General features: G+C 45.8%; 1 protein-coding gene across 2 annotated transcripts in view; it reads right to left on the reverse strand.

The window, feature by feature from the left end:
• The window catches only part of LOC1273451 (uncharacterized), a 34,730-nt gene that overhangs the window by 11,095 nt on the left and 2,885 nt on the right, over positions 1–20,750 (reverse strand). The window contains exon 1 of one of the 2 annotated variants that reach the window (XM_061651004.1): positions 19,964–20,057. The exons of the other annotated variant lie outside the window; for it this stretch is intronic. The gene's annotated coding sequence lies outside the window, so the exon portion shown is untranslated. Of the gene's footprint in view, positions 1–19,963; positions 20,058–20,750 lie in introns of those variants that run through there. 2 annotated transcript variants of the gene reach the window in all.

Below are 20,750 nucleotides of genomic sequence, written 5' to 3' on the forward strand. Positions count from 1 at the left end.
TTGCTATTAAAATAATAAATGTAATTTAAGTGTAAATATTGAGGAGTGCAGTATTCTCCCTTTTTGAGGTACAGAACACCACAGTTTGAATGTAATGAATGTGATGTAAATTGTAATAAGCCAACTAAATATTTCACGTACTCGATCACTAAACAGACCTTAGCTTAGCATTCAGAGGCGCGGCTTTTCTAATTAGATCGTTATTGGAGCAAATTATACCGATATTCCGAGCAGGAATTGTCAAGAATGCAGTGGAAACCGGACATTTCACTACAATTTTTGTAATCCAAAATTTTTTTAATACAAAAAAAGCTGAACGAATAGTAAATCTATTTGACCTCATTGGAGTGTATTGTATTTCACAAATTTTAATGAAGGAAATTAATTCTGCCACAAAAAGTCATATTTAATTCGTATTTTTTATGAAAAAAAAAACATCTTATTTCATACATTACAATGCTAATGTACAAACATATTTAGTGTACTTTGAAAGACGTCACACACTAAATATAATCCAAACGGGAGCGATTGTTGCATATCTTATTAGATTTAATTCGAATGTTACATACAAATTCTAATTAGTCAGCTTCATTACATGTCCAATAAACAAAGCTCTTTATATGACAAAATAATTTACATTCCACTTCCATGTTTACCTGTGGCAATGGGAAATATGAAGCCATCTCATCTCGAGGGTTAGATTAACTTACGTGTCGTCTTCGCAAAGCAAAAGCCCTCACCATCCCCTCACAAAGAGTACGAGGAAATTAAGTGAAAATTAATTTAGAACCAAAGAGACGCAATCGACATTCGACAGCCCTCTCTCTAGCAGCGGCAACGGCAGCAGCAGCAGCAACCTGTCCCGACAAAAGGCACACCGATCGTAACGATAGTGTTCCAAGGAAACGGTGCTCCCTTCGCGGCCCGGGACGATTTCCGCATGGACGATCGGGCAAGCAAGCCAAGTAGTCAAACAAGGAGTAATTGGTGAAAACCGGGGGGGCGGGGGGGGGGGAATCCTTATCGAGCAAGATTGTGTAATACTATCCGGCATTAGGTGCACACGATAGCAGAACACGATGGCTGGTGTGGAAACAGGTGGAGCAAAGCAGGGAAGAATTTGTGTAACGAGAATTGATACTTTTCATTTACCATCGTGCTGCAAAACGGAATGCGCAATCCCCTACAGCTCAGCTTGGCCTTTTGCCACCTTTTACCCCCCCGCCCAAACGACACCGAGACAAAGAGCGACGGGTTTTGCGACATTCGATCGGTGTGTGAATCCCGGGACCGTGGCGTGGCGGCGCGCACCGGGAGAACCGTTTGCAGGAGAGGTCAAAGTGTAAAATTAATTAATCATAGGTTTCAGTTCTGCCCAACTGGTACGATAAACGTGACCGGCTGCTTCGCCGTTGGAAATTATGATGATGAGACGCGGAGCAGGAGGGAAGGCAAGGTAGAAGCAAGCCAGCCGGGGTCCCCCCCAAGGAGAGACAACTTTGTTAGTTGCTTTGTTTTGGTCGTATTGGAAACTTCATCCAACCCCGTGTCTCTGTGCTCGTTTGTGTCCTTTGCAGAGGGGCATCGAATCGAACACTGGCGGTATCGTCCATCTATCTGTCATCGAGATATTTACAGCATATCTACTGAAGCACACGAGGTACGAGGTTTTGTTTTGTTGCATCAATGTTTGTTGCCTCCTCCATCCTGACTTACGGGGGCGGACTCCGTAAGCACGCAAATGATTTATGTGTTTAATTTAATCTCATCCAATTACGCGCGCACCGAACGTGTGTCTTCGATTCTCTCTCTGTGTGTGTGTGATCGTACGGAAATACTGCTTCGTTAGTACATCGATTCATTTAAATGAGTGTAACTCTTCATTGTAATGGCTTCCCAAAGCCACGCGCGGAAAAGCAAATTGTGCTTGCAAACAACGCGGGTGAACGTGAATTTAATCAAACCTTCTTGAAGCACGTCGCCGCCTCGGCGAAATGGCAGTGCATAAAAATCAAAGGCACAAATACCTTTTTGACGGCAGCGATGGCGCGAAATGGCCGTTCGAAATACGATTAAGCTGGGGTATGGTTCGCAGAAGCAACAAAAAAAAAAAAAAACGGGGACCCTTGGCGCCTAAAAGGTAAAGGATTCCAGCAAATCGACCCGGGGTGTTGGCGGCCGGGGGTGGTTTTGTACAAGTTGTACAACAGATATCGATTTCATATTTCAAAAGATGATCTTAGCCGAGCGGTGTGGTGTTGTCGGCGAAATTAGATTCTTGGAAGTTTTCAGGCGGCGATGCAAGATTGATAAGATTAGGAATGTAGCGGAATGTCTATCTAGCAGGTCTGTCAGATGGTGAACGCGTTGGAATTGGAATTTTGAAGCGATTTCAATCCGTGTCTTCAATCTTTCGTGGTAATGCATTTTACGAGCAGATAATGGATTTTGGAAAGCATGATTGAAGTGATGCGGGGGTTTTTGGAAGAGAAAGGAAAAGAGCTGGATATTTGGAGAGCCATCAGACTAAATACAAACATGCAGAATGAAAGTCCTTGGCGTAGTTTCGTATAATTTCGGTACAACATTCAAACAATGCAAGGCAACAGTACGTTTCTGACAGTTCTGACCTACACAATTCTGAATGCTCACAATGAAATTCTTAGGTACAAACCGGACTTCGCCTTGCTCTGTGGGAAATTAACTGTTGCGTGCACGAGAAATGAATGTCGCACTTCCCGAGAATCCTTGCGACTCTGAAGCAAGCCCGCCTGCAGACATCCTGGCACTTCTGGCAGCGGTCCCACCATTAGGGGCACCTCCCCTGTCATTTAACGTTGATGTTGTCAAAATGAATACAAAGTGGCACAAAGTTCCGAGGAATTGCTGCATATTAAAGGCATCACAAAGGCAAACAAACGCTGCTTTGTAAGGGTAAGAGTCCTTTTCTGAGTACTGTCACGATGAGGGTCAGCAAAGTCAGCTGAGCTTTGCCGTAGAAGCACGGTTAATAAGAAATATACTGTGTGTATAATGACTCATATTCAAAATGGAATATAAGTTGGAATAATGGTCTGATAAGTGAACGTAAAATAGTTATTTACTTCTTATGAAGAAGTATACCGTAATATGAGTTGCTCCAAAACTTCATGAAACCTTTACTAGACTAAGAAAGGAGATAGGTGTCGTAGACTTTTTAGAAGACTTAAAACCCTTTCTGAAAGGCCTTACAAATACAAACAAGTATAATGTTACAAAACCGGCATATAGACGGGGAAGGGGAGAGCGCGCTCCGCATAAGAATTGATTCCATCCGGCCGTGTAACAGTCAACGCCTCTATCCAATTGACCACTGGTCCGCCCCTCGGACAACCGTGCTTATTTGTAATATAAATAAATCACAAGCCAACCAACCATAAAATTGATAATCCATGATTTGTGTATTGAGTTTTTGTTTCCATTTCTATTGACAACACCAGAAAAAACCCATTTTCACAATTCACCCCACACACTTAATCGTATTCTATCTCGAACGTAACAAATATCCAATCACAATGGCTCACGCAAGCAGAGATGTTGGGCTGATTAGAAGATTATAATTGAACAACCAGAGAGACGGATAAAAAGAAAGAAACAGAGAGAAACAGAGAGAGAGAGAGAGTTTTTGGGGGAGAAAAACCATCACCAGTCAGCACATTTTAATCTGACAGCATAATAATTTCTCAACTTTCCCCGAGACACGCTAAAACCAGTGCAGCATTTATCACAATCATTGGCATCTTGGTTTTGAAAACTTAAGACGGATACATCATAAAAATAAACATTTTTCTGTTGTTGTTACGCAAAACGAGAGTAAAAACGAATTTGGTGGGTTTTTCCAATTCGGTTTTGGCTGTACGGGGGAAGAAAACCATGTAGAAATGGATAGAGAGACAAGGAAAGCGAGCGGCATAAAGATATAGCAGACACGTGTGCGGTGGATTAAAACTTCTTAGACGACAGTGCGCTATCACACTGTTTAACACACACACACACACGCATACGCATATCGGGCGGAAGCAAAACGAGGAGCAAAAAAGAAAAGTGTCACCCAAACGAAAACAAAGCCATTCTCTAAAGTTTTCCGTTCAATTCGTGGAAAAGAAAGCAATGGATAAGAAGAAAAAAAACGACCCCGGGATTCAATTATTTCATGTCAACACACTCTAGCTCGAGTGACAATCGAGAGAGAGAGGGAGAGAAGGACTTTTTTAGCAGCACAAACGGAAACGTAATTCGTTTACAATCGAAAGGCTCCGGGGGGAAGGGAAGGGTAAATATAGAACGGCTTCCACCACCCACCCTGAGACTGTAGGTGGAGATGCTCAAGAAAGGAATAAAAAAAAAAGAAGTACACACCAAAATGACCATGCAATTGGTTCCAGCAGCAATTTGTTTGTTGAAGCACTATAAATATCCCTTGTGCGGGAGAAAGGCACACCACCGTTCCCGGGTAACGGTTCCGGACACCCCCGGCAACACTTTTTCACTCCCTCAGTTGCATTAATCACTGCGTGCAGTGAAGTCTATTCAGTGAACCGTCGAAAAGAATGGCAAAGAAAAAAAGCAGCAATCTTACTTTATCACCTCCGAAGAAGAAGAAGAAGAAGAATGCAGCAAAAGTAATTCGTTTTATATTATCTCTCCGATACACATAAGCAACGGAGGGAGGGTTGGAAGGAGGAGTGGATACCAAAGGATGTCTCCATTGTGCTAGAAACTATCCACCAACGGCCTCTTTTTCGCCCAACACCAAACGAGGACGGCCGCGTGCTAAGTGAGTGCAATCATTTGGCGGGCAAAGTTTGCGTTTCTGGAAGGTAGGAGGGAAGGCTATAAATTTCATGCAAACATTCCACTCCCCTTCTATACTATCACCCCTACCCCCTCCCCCTCCAATGGGGGAGGGAGGCTTTCCGGGAAGTTTGGAGTTTCCCTTCTGCACGGAAAAGGCCTTCGCGGTAGAAGATCTGTTTGCGAAAGAAACACACGCCCTACACACGTTTATAGAAACAGTAACCAAAAGTGGAACGTGTTGGTGGGTGTGAAAACATGCCGACAAACTTACCCAAAACGGATAATGGTGCATACACACACCCAAAGACGTACAATCCATTTTGTCCTTTTCCAGGTTTTCCACGGGTTCAGGCGCAAAAAAGTTCGTAAATTCTATCCACTCCATCAATTGGTGCGCAAAAAGACGCCGGGTTTTCTTCGGCCGAGCGACCAACACAGCCAGCACGGTCCGGGGACCGTCTTCTTCCACCAGGCCGCCGCCGTTCCGGGCGCAATAAATTATTAATTTGGGACCAAAATTAACACAAATATTGCGTTACAATTTGCGCTACCACGCAAACCAGAATGGCAGGCGGAAGCAGCAGCAGCATTTGGGGTTCGTTTCCTTCTGCCTTCAGCTTCAGAATCCTTTTTGGGTATGACGACGAGGAAAACAACAAGGCAAAAAAAGAGAGCAAGGAAGCAGGAAACAAGTCACCTAAACCGTGACGAAAGGTATCTCTTTTCCCGACGACGTTGGAAAGGGATGCTGCTGCTGGCTGCTGGGGCGTCAATGAAGGATTCGCTTGCCTTCGTCTTTGCGTCGTCTCCGGCACCATTATCCACTTGACTGTCGCTGTCGTTTGTAGTACGGTGGTGCTTGTATGTTGTGCTTGCTGCTCGCAAGGATTGGGACGCCGGTGGGCTACGGCCATTGGACAATAAACGCGTATGTACGTCCCCGTGTCCGTGTTTCATGTTTTTGGTGGCGTCAGAAGGTCGTCAGACTAAACCTTGTTTGAGACAGGGTGGATGATTTCAATAACATGAAATAACCCCCAACGAAGGAAGTTGTTTGCGGGGGAGAAGGCGACCAAGAAGGCGGAAAGCAGCATGAATCAACAATAGCAGAAATTGGGGAGGAAGGAGCGAGCGATATAAGAGGCACAATCTAGCATGGGGGTCGTTTTCTGGAATACCTTTGGCCCGAGTGGTTAGCGTCGGCCGCGAAGATGCAAGATTTTCCCACTACAAGCGAAGTGGTTGTAGCGTAGTGCCTTCTACCCTTTCGTTTGCAACCCCACATAAAGACACAAAGGGATGCAAATTAAATGAAATGGCCACCCATTGTTTTGCCTGGATAGATCGGGCAAGGGGAAGCATCTTGCCGGCTGCGCGAGACTCTTGCCAGCGGATCAGCGTACCAGACAGTAAGGGGTTTTTGCATGAGGAGTACCCCCCACTTTTCCCTTGCACGGTGAAGAGCGCTCGCAGCGAGTTGCCAATAACTCTCGAGCGAAAGCCTGCGCCAGCCGAGGGAAGGTAAATCCGCCTACAGACCAACCGGCCGGATGCACGAACTCTCCCCTCCCCTGGATTTGTCTCGTTGGGTGTGTATGTGTGTGCTACGACCTGACATCGGAACCGAACGGTCCGGAACCCAGCGCAGCGACCAGCGTAGGGAAAATCAGGGAATGGAATTATAAATCCTGCCGCCACACAAACACACACACACACGCGCACAGGGACGACTACCATTAAATCTGCAACTGCGCGTGCAGTTCGAAACAGCAACGAATCGATCGGAGGTGGCGGTGGTGGTGGCGGTGAAGGACTCCTTTTTCCCTCCCTCCCCGGAAAGCGGAAGCACCAAGACTAGCGGGAAAATAATGGCCGGTGGCGACGGCAGCGCTGTGGTGTGTGCGTTGCGCACCATAAAGTGTTTCCGTAAAGTAGGGAGAAGAGAAAGATTACTGCCATTCCCGGACCGTGGCGAGGGTAAGTTTGCATTTTAGGCTGACTGACTGTGTGTCTCTCTCTCTCTCTCTCTCTCTGTGTGCGTGAATTTCCTCCTGGCAAGGGGAATCATTTCCATTGGGTTCGTCGCTTGTGTTTTTTTGTTCTCTCTTCTCTCGCCGTGCTCGCTGTGTGCTGTAAGGATTGATTGCACATTGGATTGCATGCTGAGTCCGTGAGTCGGACTGCATCACGCGTCCGCTGCAACGGGTAGCAGCAGTAGGCTTTGCGCTGGTGCACAGGGGATGGGATCGTGCCATCGCCTGCTGCGCGCGTGTTCAATTCATTCGCCAAACACGCACACAGACGGAAGCGACCCCTCGAAATCCAGGGACCGGGAGAATGCACTTCGTTGTGCGGCCCTTGGTTGGTGGTGTAGTGGTATAATAAATATTACATTTTTTTTATATCGTTCTTTTACTGTGTCTGGGTGTGTGTGTATGGCCACACTCTGCGCTACAACTACAAGTGGGTCCGCTAATGGTAATGAAGCTATCATTAACTAGAAAATTACTGCAATCAATAAGAAAACAATTTTCCCGCTGCCCAGCAGGCAGTGGGGCAGTTTGAGCGGAAGAGCGAGAGAGCGAAAGAAAGGGAGGGAGCCAGAAAAATAGAGTCCCGTCTGGCGCCTAAAGTTAGGCTAACGGTAATGGATCACCGCACGATTGCAGGTGTGCTGCTGCAGGAGAATGTCGGAAACGTAATGCGCTGCGGAAACAAACAAAAGCTTTTTAGCGCTAGTTTTCTTTAGCGAGGAAAACTTTTTCCAAAACACACACATAAACGCACGTGTAAAAGTAGCAAAAAAGTGCCATAAAAAATCCGACAGCAAAAGATTGGGTTGGGTGGGGGGGGGGGAAGCAAATTAGCTCCTCCAACCAAGATAAGATCCCGCAGGAAGCATTTTCCCCGTTGGCATCTACTTTTTTTTTGGTGTATCAGTGTATCTTTTGCACCTTTTTACAGCACCGTTCAGCCGGTGAGTCGAAATTGAATATTTGTGTTCGGTTTAAAAGCGTTGAATGGGAGAAAAAGAGAGAGAAAGGGAAAAGCCGCACCTCCCTTCCCGAATGTCAGATTTCACACTCCAAAACGCGCCACTAATCGGCACGCGGGACAGGAAGTAAGTAAGGAAGTGAAATCAAATCCGGATCGTTGTGAGTGTGTGTGTGTGTGTATTATCTCCCATCCCTTCCACCATCTATCTGCTTCTTGCCACAGCTTTGCCACTACGATATTGTGGATTTTCATCCGATTCTTACCTTCGATACGCGTGGAAAAAGCATCGCCCACGTCATCCGAGAGGACGATTGTTATCGCCAACACACACACACACACACACACCCAGGGAATGGGGTTGGAAAAATGAAAACAAATCGCAACCAGCGAGGGAACCGAGAAACCTGCGGTAATGGGAAAGAATGACAGCATCAGCGGCTCACCTTCAAGCTTCAGCGCGATTCTTGGTTCGATGGTTTTGTCCCACATTTTCTCGATTTTGCCGTATTTCCTTATCTTTTCCTACACGTGACACGTGAAGTCGTCCTCGTCACCGAGAAGAAGCTGCTTGGCCGCTTCCCTCCCTTTCTCCCATTTCACCGCAATTTCGGGTATAAGGGTTTGCTGTACCAATTCCCTCTCACTGCCCGAAACGCGCGCCGTCAGAAGTCATCGAACTCTTCCGCCGGCACTGGCCGCCGCCGGACTGGCAAACCCTCCGTTATTGCATGTCTGTTGGTGTGTGTTTTTGTGTGCCGTTTTTTTTTCATTCACCCCTCTACACTCCTCTTCGCCGAGGCAAACCTAGCCAGCCCTTCATCCGAACAAGGGGCAATTTCATCCCTGTCAGTTTTGTGCCGCACACAAGGCGCTCCCCGTTTGGTTCGGTTTTTCGGGGCTTCCCTGACACGGGAGTGATATATTTTTAATGGGTAAAACAACACCCGGAGAACGGGGATGACTCATGTGTTTGTGAGTGGTGGCGGTTCTGCACGATAGACAACCCTCAAGTTGCCGTGTCCGGGAGGGTGAGAGTCCAGGGGAATGTAGATGCCGTCGGGAACTGAAGAACTCAATATATATATCCTTCGTCCGTTCGTTAAGAAGGATGGATTGAAAACTACCCTCACACACACACACACGCTTTGGCAGGTCCCCGTGATGATGATGATGAGGATGAGGCTTTCCGTATCGATACATTCCGGTCGGAGTTGCGGGTGAGTTTTCCCAACCCTCTACACTCGAATCATCGGGTTGGGCGGGAAGTAGGCGCCAGCCTGCTCAAACACAACAAACAACAGCCCTTTCCATTTTCTCCTGTGTCTTCTGGGTTCCGCACTGTGCTTTGCGGATGCGGATTGGGCCAGCTTTCATGCCGTTCAATCGACCGTACCCGGGAAACGTTTTGATTTTGTGTTATTACTATTTTTCCAACTACTTTCCCGCTCTCCCGAATGTGTGTGGCTTTTCCTTTCCGCTTTGCGGGGTCGGTACGGTACACGGCCAGTGAGCGGTGAGTCCCTGTTTTTGATTCCCTCCAACCTTTTCCACCTATCAGCTCCTAACCTACACCGTCGTTCCCCCAGTTTAGTGGCGTCGAAGGAACGAAAACGCTTTATGTCCGGCTTTTGGATCGTATTGCCCAACACCTTTATGGCCCCTCTCTTGTGAAACTACCTTTTTTCCCCGAACAAAAAAAAGTTGTTATTCGCCGGTTTTTTGGTCGAGGTTGTTATTCTAAAGAAGGACGCGGGGAGTGTGTTGTAACTTTACAAAGGCATCGCTGGGTAGGCTGTTTTTTGGTTAAGTAGGTGGGAGGGTTTTTATTCAACCCCGGATCCCGCTATCCCTTCGAGGATGATGTGTGAGGTGTTGTGTAGAAGATCCCCAACACGGACCTTTTGTTGAGCCGTGCTTCAATTATGTGACCATAAATAGGTAATCTGGCAACCGTGGCACTGGGGTTGGAAATAATTAAAGTACACTGATCGACACACGCGCTCTTTGTTGTGGTGTGATGGAACATTAAAGTTGAATCGGTTTGAAGCGAAGATAAAGTGAGCCGATTTTGCGTGACACAGGGGCAGTTGAATCGGATCATTGTTAGGTGTTATGGGCTCGTTAAAGGGCACTTGTCTTCCTCGCGAGTCATAAAATCGAAATATCGAACTGTAGGTAAAAGCAACTAACAGTCAATGGGTTTGCAACATTTGCTTCTGGTGTTGAGCTGGTTCGGTAAGCTCTTTAAAGCTGGGGTCTTGCTGCTAGCCATGTTAATAACCCATTCAATTATCCAATGAACAACCCTTTCAATGATCTTATTAAAAGGTGGAGATCGAAAGATCGTGAATAGATTTCCAATAAATCTATTCAGCGGCTCAGTGAACTTGATTGTACCGGTTGGTGTGAGTTGAGGTGTTATGAGATAACTTCTAACATTCCTAATGGTTCATTTATTCTAACAGTCTTGCCCACTTTTGTGGCATTTTTTGCTCACAATTATTGTTTTTAAGATAAACTCAATCCAAAATATTAATACGGCCATTTGCATGTAAAACAAATGCTTAAGTGACTAAAACAATGATCATTAGAATTTTTCTTCTTCTTTTGGCTCAACAACCGTTGTCGGTCAAGGCCTACCTGTCCCACTACTTGTGGGCTTGGCTTTCAGTGACGTATTGATCCCCCCATAGCAGGATAGTCAGTCCTGTCCTGATTACATACGGCGGCACGGTCTATTTTGGGCTTGAACCCATAATAACGGGTATGTTGTTATAAGTCGTACGAGTTGACGACTGTACTACCAGACCGGGTTAACGATCATGCTATGCTTCAAATGCGTGATTAGCCGCATGTTCTGGTAGAAACACACACATTTTCACTGAGGTATCCAGCCTGAAAAGCTTTTTCAAGCCGTCGAAGTTATTCATCGCTGGATGGATAACAAAAATATTTGCTTGCAATATTTTGCCAGGCCGAGAGAAATTTTGTGTTTTTTGTGTTTCAACTTATTTTTCGATCGCTCCCGAGCTTGGCCAAAGCCCGGTACGGTTGTGTATTGTGCATTTCTTACAAGGAAGTTTTAGGAAATATTTTGTTTAACCGATTATTGTATCCAGCAAAGATTCGTGGTATGTAAACGCAAACATATTCTGCTTCTTCTTTGACACAACAAACCGTTGTCGGCAAAGGCCTGCCTATGTGACACTAGTGGGCATGGCGTTCACTACTTATTGATTTACCCATAGCAGGATAGCAGAGTCGTACGTATCACGGGCACGGGGGCACGGTCCATTCGGAGCTGGCGAAACTGTTTTCTAGAAGAAAGATTCGCGAAGAAATATATGGCTTGCGAGAACCAATGCACCAATTAAAATATGATTTTCATGATGATTTTCAAAGATTAATTATTGATATATTTATGTTGATTATGTGTACTTTGCGCAATTTCCTATTAAATCCTTTAGACTCTTATTTTTCTGGTCTTTACGGAACTCTAATCGGCTAAAATAGAAAAGTTTCATTTTTTCTTTATGTAGCCTAAGAAAGTTAGTGGCCTGTGTTGTAGATAGACACGAATTTATGAACTCAAGTAAGGTACGTTCATCTCCGCAATCGTGAAAAATCCGCAGCTTTTGCTCCAATCGATTTTGGCAGTGTTTGAGGAAATAGTTTAATTTTCAAGCTACGCTGGAGCAAAAGAGTTGTGTTTGTCATGCCATCAAAAAACTTACAAAGAAACATAGGACGCTCTTACATGCGCTGAATGCTTCAAACGGCAAGCACAATAGTTCCACTGTGATAAATGATACTTTCCAGCGCCGCACTCGATCAAGTTCAAATGTAACGAACATCATTTGCAAACTAAAAACTCCTGCTTCTGGTGCTGGAGTCTTTGGTGTATAATGTATTTACGTCCTCAGCAGTATTAGCCAACCTCCAAGACTGTATCCATCCGAGCACCACAACAGCACCATCTATTTGTTGATCCGTCAACAACTCAGCGGGCGACTGCCATTCTGAAGGGCGAACCCGGAATCACAATCACCACACCACACCATAACAGCAAAGCATTCTTGAACATTTTGCAAGATTCACCAACGTCCAATGATTCACTGCCATCGAACGACGGTCTTTCTTCGCTTCATCTAGAATCGTTTTGCCCTGCTGCTCGGTGGTTTTGCAATCCGTGTCCGTTGCAATCCGTGCTCTTTCTCCACACACCGGCACAACCAAACGCACCAAGCAAGTAGGGGGGAGGGTAATGTCCGTTCGAAGATTGCGGGTGCAGTTGGACGGTGTTGTTATTGCTGTTGTCGACTGCAACACTAGCTATGGTCCCTGTTCGACGACCGGTTCCGGTACAAATAGGGTGTATAATAGGGCGCCCTTTGCCGAGCGTTTGATCATTTGTTACACCAATTCAATACGAGGTGAGACGGAAAGCAGAGAGAGAGTGTGTGTGTGAGAGAAAGAGTGAGAGAAAGTGAGAAAAAAAGATAAAACATATTGCTTTCCTTCCAACATATTCCCTCCGCCCGAATCATATCCGAAGGAATGTCCCGCTGGTTACGGGTAGAACATGGCTGTCCCGGCCACGGCTGCCCTCCGTCGAACGCATTGGTAAAGCATTACGGTAAAGCTACAAGGGGGAGAACGGAAAGCCGGCCACGAATGCTGTGGAGTTGTGCAAAATTATACTGACCCAAAATCGGCACCCAGGGAACACTAACCCTCCAGCAGCACCAGCACCGGCGTCGCCGCATCTGGTCCTGGCATTCCTTTCATTTCTGTGGATTATCGGAAGCCGCCGTACCAGTTTGGCACGGAGCTCTGGTCCCTGGTGCGTGCCTGTGGTATGTCCTTTATTCTTTATCACACACACACACATACACACATACACACACATTGACATACGAACATACACAATGGAAGGCTGTTGGAGTTGACGGGGAACATAACAAGCCTTTGCTGTACGGAAGTAATTTTGTCCTCGAAGCGGATGTACACGGACCGAGGAAGGGAGCGCAAAACGATGGGTCATTTCATTGAGGCTCGTCAACAATGGATGGTCTCTCGTCTCCAGCAGCCGACGGAGGAGAGTCTCCTGCAGTCGTCTGTTTCAACAAATTACGACCATCAGCCTACGCAGCAGCCCGTTTACGTTGGTTTGCAATTTCCAGCCAAGAAGGAAAACGATCATCATCATCATCATCATCATCATCATCGTTCGGGCCTTTCGCTTTCAACACATAAAAAACACACCCCATCATTTCAACCTCTCGGGCAAGGGGGCTGAGAGCGGACCCATAAAGTTGGACTCCCCTTTTTTATCGTCTCTCCAGCCCCAGCTCATCCCTCCCCCATTGCAATCTGGGGGGGGGGGGGGGAGGGGGGCAAGTTTCTTCATTTCATCTTTATGTGTTATTTTGCACCGTGGCGTAACAAATGGTTGAATGGGTGGTCGCCTCCTCGCTCATTTGCATGCATCGTTTGACGTGCTTGTGGGGTTTTGGGAGGAGGAGAAGCAGTTTTTGTGTGAGTTTGCCAGTGTCGTGAAGCCTTCGCACATGTGTGTCGAGGAAATGGCAAAGCAATGATGGGGTTTCCTGTATATGTGTGTGTGTGTGTGCGAAATGGACATTTGAGGTCGCTTTTCTAGCTGTGCGCCATCTTTCACTCTCAAAAGAACGCCGGATCGGCTTAAATAGGCCAACCTTTCCCTATTATTCGAGATGCCCCGGGTGATGCCTTTGATGCCGCTCCCCCTGACAGTTGCAGAGAAGTCTATATTCACATGACACATCAGTCCTAACCAAAAAGAAAGAAAAAAGGGACACAAATCCAAACAACCAGTCGTGACAAATCCGCTGCTGTTGCTCCAATCAATTGACATTCAATACCACCACCGAGCCGAACCCGCTTTGGGGTTAACCTTTTGGGTCACTTTGAAATCTACCACCAACCAACAAAAAAGGGGGGTGTTTTAGATGGGGTAGGAGCTGAAAATAGAACACACACACACACACACACACACACACACACACACACACACACACACACACACACACACAAAACGGTGATCTTTTCGGGGCGCTCTATCATGTTTCCATTAAACACCGGTGCAGGATTGCGGAAGGATCGATTACCCTACACGAGCCCTCGATGCTCGAGTGAAGGTGTTGAATTGCACCAGCTCCACCGATTCTCGTGAATTTGGGGGGGCCGGGGGAAGCTTTTGGGTGTTGTTGTTGTTTTGTGAATGGGGGGACGGAGGAGAAGGCCTCGTTTACGGCGAACGAAACTCAACCTGTGTGCCGTATCTCTATTTCATCGATGATAAAGTGTATCAATTTATCTTGAACAACAAACAATGAAGGTGGCGCGCGCGTGTGTGTGTGTGTGTGTGTGTGTGTGTGTGTGTGTATGGGGTGGGGTGGATACAAGATGATAAGGTGAAAACATGCATGTGTGCTCACACGGAAAATCGCGCACTGTTGCTGCACGTGGGGAAGGCAAAAGTTAATCACACGTTAGTCACGTCCTCGTACAACCGGAGGCTGCGCTATGCTGGCACACACCGAGGAGGACGTAATTTCAGCTTTAACGAGTAGTGATGGGGAAATGTTGGCAAAACTGTGGAGTCGAACTTCGAACATTTGGGAACCGACTCTGGAAGGTAGGTACTGGGGCCCTTCTCGATTCTAGTCAGCTTTTTTTAATGGAGTTTAACAGTTGGAGCTGTCTGAAATCATGTAAACACTCCATACAAAACCACACACAAAACTATCCTTTAATTTTCATTCTAGATTATTATAGCCTCAAGGCGCTCGAGTTCCTTTCTCGAAAAATTTGCAAAACAACATGATGTTTACATTTATCTCAAGGTGCATTAAAGAGATCAGATCGTGGAATCCAGAATCAAAGAATATGTAGTCCAGGTGGTCTCATAGCATGTTTTGTTATAACCAAATTTGAACGTCACTTTTTGGCAGGAAGGATTTGGCTTTAGCTCATACAGGATTTCTGGTAACTTGAAGAATACACAACTTCTTCTATTTGGCGTAAACGTCCCACGCAGACATGCCGGCCTATACAGGCTTTCAAGACTTGATTCAATACCACGTACCCGGATAGTCAGCCCTTACTACGGGGAGACGGTCCATTTCGGGCCTGAACCCATTACGGGCGTGTTATTGAGTCGTTCAAGTTGACGACTGTACCACGGGACCGCCCCAACGAATACACAAAACACTCTTAAAATCTTCATTCAGAAACAGGAGCAATAAAAATCAGCCTTCTAAATTCATACACCTTGGGATAAGCCCACCTGTATATTATACCCAGTTAGATAGCTGCTCGAAAATTGCTATGCAATGCAAACAGCTGACAGGCTGAAATTTTAGACCACGAACAAAAAAACGGAAAGAGCCCCACTATCAGCATTATATGTAGCTGTCCGGGGTTGTCCTGAGTCGTTTGGAGTCGTCTGGAGTCGGAGTAGGAGTGATCTGAAGTTGTCTGTAATCTGAGACGGCCGAAATTGGAGTTGATTTCGACTTCAGACGACTTTGACTCCAACTCCAAACGACTCCGGTCAACCTCGGACGGATCCGGATGACTCTAACTGTGGGTTGAGTTATAAGTTCCGATTTTGCCAGAGTAGGAATCGGACTACCAAGAACTGAAGTCGGATCGGAGCTTCAGAGCGCACATCACTAGTAACGAGGCTTTACTTTTATAGTTTATCTTTCGCTCTCTCTTCTCTCTCTCTCTCTCTCTCTTTATCTTCCTTGTTACAGTTTCAGCAGTTTAATCCACTCAACAACCAAGATCAAACAACAGAACGAACCCTACTGCCCTTTGTACGGTCGTACGGCCGTGAATCAACCCAATTTAGAAAAGAGAGAATCGTTCCATCCCTCGGATGACAGGGAAAGGAGAAAAAACTAGCAAAACAGCACACCTACAAAAGGGTAAACGAAGGGATAAGAATGGCATGACCGGCATCTGACCACAACACAGTAAATGTGATTTTCTCAGTCTCTCATTCGTGCTCTTTCCCCCTCTCTCTCTCTCTCTCTGTGTCCCAGCAGTTTGCATTTTAATATCAAATCAGGCAAAAGGTAAACCGGGTTTTGAATAGTTGGTTGACGGGGCAGGCCCCCAGGAACGGGCCCCGGAGAGCATCCTTTTCACTGGTACTTCCGGGAAAACGAGATTACTTCACAGACAAACAAAAAAGAGTGTATCCCATCTACGAGAAGAAAATAATGGTGTAATCTAGGTGGAAAGTGTGTCCCTTTTGTTTTAGTAGTTACACCACAAAATGCATTCCAGAGAGGGAGTGGGAAGATAAGGAGATAACTTTTTTTTTTGTTGACGTTGATGTCTTTTTTGCCTGTTCGAGAGTGAAAGGTAAATTAAGCGCCGCTCATATAAGATAAATCTTGATCAAGCGCTGGCCGGTGGCGTTATCATCGTTACCATCTTTTTTCCTAGCTGATGTGAACATGAACTTTTCATCCCCCCTCAGACTACCACTCTGGAGACCGCCCCCTCCACCCTCCCCCTTCGGGATTTTGAGAAGCAGGGCGACAATTCTCTACAGTAAAATGCATCACCGCTAATGCGTCGTTGTCATCGTCGTTTTCCCCGAAGGATGTAATTTTTGCGCAATTTTTCCACACGATTTCAGCTGGAAAAAAGATTTCCACCTGCCCTGAACTGAGGTGGGGGTGAATTGGGATTTTGTGTCATTATCATGCCGTGCCTTGGCACAGATCATTTGCGTTGTCGTGTGAAGAGCGCGACCACTTTCCGCAACGAGGCGCTCTCAAGTGGGAAACTGGGAAAGTGGCGCTTTAGCCCGCCCGTCGAAAGCTCCAATTACCCGCGGTGCCACTTATTTCAATCAACAGTTGAACACTTAAGTTGGGAGTTCGCGAGTGCGCTTCAATCCGAAAAAAGGAGAGTGGAGAATGCCTTTTTTGTGGAGATTTTAACAAATGGACACACTTTTTTGTAGATTAATGCAATAGGTATTACTTGCTATCTCTTTCCTTCCCTCCCTTTTATTCTCTCTTCAATTTCGAATACTTAAATTACCTTCAGCTATTAATTCCCGCACCCATTAGACGAAACTGTGCCTCCGTCCAGCACCACCCCACCGGGGCCTTGAAAGCCAAACCCCTTGCTCAGGTTTATCCAAACGGGCTTGTTGGCTGTTGGGTTTAAGCAAGGGTCAGGGGTCAAAGCCCAACTTGCTCACCTCTCGCCCATCAACTGCAGCTCAGAATGTTTTGTAAACACATCATCACACACACCCACACACGCTTCGCCCAGTCCTTCTGTTCGGTAGGGAACAGCGAACCCAAGGAAAGCTAATTGTGCTACGGCACACTGCACCGGGATACCCGGGACCCGTTTTTCGGTTTCCGATGACCATTAGCAGGAATTAATGGGTATCCAAGCTGCCAAGTGATGTGCTGGTGGTAGTGGTTGTGCTATGGCCCCCTTTTCGAGCTGCTGGTCCACTACGGGCTCGGTTCCCGGCGATGGCCGTGTTCGAGGAAAACGCGTGACAGTTAGTGAGCTTCTAACAACGTAAGCGGCTTTATTGGCTTTACGCTTGTGGTGGAAATTGCGTGGGGGTGTAATTTGTATGTATGTCTGTGTGGGTGTGGTTGTGTGTGTGTGTGTACAGGTTCAAAAGTTCAGTTCGCTTAATTATCGTAACGCACTGCACGGCACAACATTCGGCAACAAGGCCGGCAATGGTACATTGTAGTCAAAGTCGACGCGTAAAGGGACGCGAAGGGATAAAGGGAGAAGTCGGGATAATAGCAATGGTTGGTTCCCTTTTCTGAACATCGCCCTCTGTTTTTGATCTATTCGTTTCGTTTGCTGTCGCTTGGTTCGGTTGCGTTGTGTTGCGTTTCTTTAGTGCCCTGTCGTTAGGTTTCGATCATTTATTTATGCACAAGCGGAAAACGGCACCCAGTTGTTACGCTGGCCGTCCAGCACCTATTCCAGCATGGAATCTTAAGTAATTGGATGGGTTTTTTTCGGGTTTCGTTTGCAGCTGTATGGAAAGGGAGTACGTGGAATGTGTTTCGTTAGGAATGTTGGAAGGAGTTTTATGGTGTAAGCAGTACAAAATAACATCTGAAAAAAGAACGATATTCTATCTTCCTGATTTGACCGACAATGCCGAACGGTTCAAACATTATATGCGTTATATCCTGATTCGGCACATGAATTCGAGTAGCTCTATTGAAATAGCAACCAAACTGATATGACTTGTTAGAATATCATTGATACAGGGTTTCCCATGATTTATTGGTGGTAGGTTCCCATTATTTTTTGGGCTCGTCTCACTATTTATTCATCGTATCCCATAGATTTTTGGTTCGTTCCCATAATTTATTGGTTTCATCTGATTGAATATCATTACAATTGAACCAAAAAAATCAGAGAACCAACCAATAAATCGTGCGAAACCCTGTAAACGGTGCTTGCCATGTGAAGATGAATGGAAAATACTCAGGTGGAGATTTCGGGAGCCATCTTCTACAAGTCAATCCATATCTCAGGCATACGCTTTCCACTGGTCTGCGGCTCTCCTATGTAGCAGAAGCCTTCCAAGGCATCAAGCAGATAACAGAGAACCTCAGGCTGCAGATAAACGACGCAAACACCAAATTTACGACACCTCTATTAAACCTAGACCTAGGATAGGTGAATGATCTTTTCAAAGACGTCCAAGATAACGCAGGGTCAAAGGTCAGCGATCGAAAACAGCATGGAAGGAGTGATACGCGCAAGGATTCTCACTGCCAATCAGACTTTCTATAGTTTAAGGAAGCAGCTTCGTGGTACAGTCGTCATCTCGTACGTCTTAATAATATGTCTTTCATGGGTTCAAGCCCCGATTGGACCGTGTGCCGCCATACTTAGGACTCACTGTCCTGCTATGGGGGGAAATCAATAAGTCACTGATACGGACCAAGCCCACAAGTGGCAGGCTTTTACCGACAACGGTTGTTGAGCCAAAGAAAAAAAAGAAGAAGAAGAAGAAGAAGAAGAAGAAGAAGAAGAAGAAGAAGAAGAAGAAGAAGAAGAAGAAGAAGAAGAAGAAGAAGAAGAAGAAGAAGAAGAAGGAAGCAGTTTATCTTTAGTAGAACATATTGCGATGGTAGAAGCACTGACTATATTGCACCTTTATAGTCCCAGTCCTCCATATACGCTTCTGCGACATGAACACTGCCTCTAACAGATGAAACCCTCTTAGTCGTGGTCGAGGGAAAGATGCTCACAAATATTACTGTTCCTGTATGTGTGTAAGGATAATGGAGGAGGAGTCGGTACAAGACGAACTGTATGAACTGTACGACGATCGCACTGTCAAGGCAGCGTATAAAGGGTTCTTCGGGCTTTGCAGTTGACTGGCCATGTTATGCGCATAGAAACGGACAATCTCACCCCAATGACGTCATTTAAGACCACTCACAACGACAACATGCGCAAGACCGCGAGCGGATTCAGAAATTCAAGCAGCAAGCCAAGATCACAAAGCTGCCGTAACGTTTACGGTAAGAGTATTGCGCCTAAGTGTATGCAATTGCACGCAAAATAGGCTTGAAACAGGGAATTGGTTACACTTTTTTGAAAATGTTCTGCCTTTTCTACGTTTCTATTGTAGGCAGATTGTAGATTGTATAATGATTAACAAGTGAATGAGTAAAATTATGAAATATGTTTTTTTCTTCTAGCGAAACGTCATATTGCATACATTCAGGAGCTCTGCACTACCAAGCAATACATCGATTTGACAGTTTATCCACCAACGTATCATTAACCCTACACATCAAAGTAAAACCAAAAGTGCACCACACTCTAGTACACATTTCGTTCCAGTTAAAACCTCACTTTTCGATTAAAAAATCCATCCATCCGCTCATCGAATTAAACCACATTATGTTTACCAAAACAGAAAACTTAACCACGGCTCATGGTTAAAAATTACATTTTGCAAAGTGCTAATTTTAATTTCATCCCCTGTATAATTGAGAGCCCAATCGCAACCGTGTCAACAAAAATGAAAAAAACACACACAACCCTTTCCTACCTCAGAAATATGCGTGTATTTGTGCATTATGCTCCATGTAAGTGAAGCGCCTACATAATTGATGATATCTCGATGGTAGGCCGCTGCTGCTGCTGCGGGAATTGTAAACCCTGTCGCTACGTAGCGTCCTACAGCACGTACTCGATTGGAAAGGAAAGGTAGAGAGATAGAGAGAGAGAGAGGTGGGAGATTATGGGGGATGAAAACCCCGAGCCACATACAGTGGGCACCCGCCCGCCCACAGCAAGAAGGAAAAGCTCGAAACTTTACTACCTTCCTGATCTTCGGAAGTGAGATAAACCGCCTTTTCCCGTTCCTTTCCCTTTTTACCCCCTGTCGTCAGTTTTGCGTTCGGTGTTGCGATGAATCACGCAATGGACAAATAAAATTAAGAAAAAAGAAGAAAAATGAACAAAAAAATGGCTTCCAATTTGGTACCGAGCAGAGCAGCAGGAAGCTCTGTAAACGTAGTTACGTTTTTATGATTTAATCCTTGCGTGGTCCTTTTCCGTACCGTGTAGCGAAGTAAAAAAAAAGGAAGCAAAATACATGACACGCGTGAGTGTCGAGTAATTTCGTACAATTTTCACGCATATGCTTCGCGGCCCACCTTTCTTCCTTCCGCTTAGTTCCTTTCTCCTCATCCTTGCGTGTGTTGATTTGTTGAAGGTCGGTCGGTCTCGGTTCAACCGACCGACACAGTCGCGAGTTTTCCCGGTAAAAGCGGATGACTACCCTATACGTCGCACCCAGTCACGGTAGAGGGGTGGTACAAAATTCAAACAAA

This window comes from Anopheles gambiae, chromosome 2 (assembly GCF_943734735.2).
Source record: "Anopheles gambiae chromosome 2, idAnoGambNW_F1_1, whole genome shotgun sequence".
Classification (NCBI taxonomy): domain Eukaryota; kingdom Metazoa; phylum Arthropoda; class Insecta; order Diptera; family Culicidae; genus Anopheles; species Anopheles gambiae.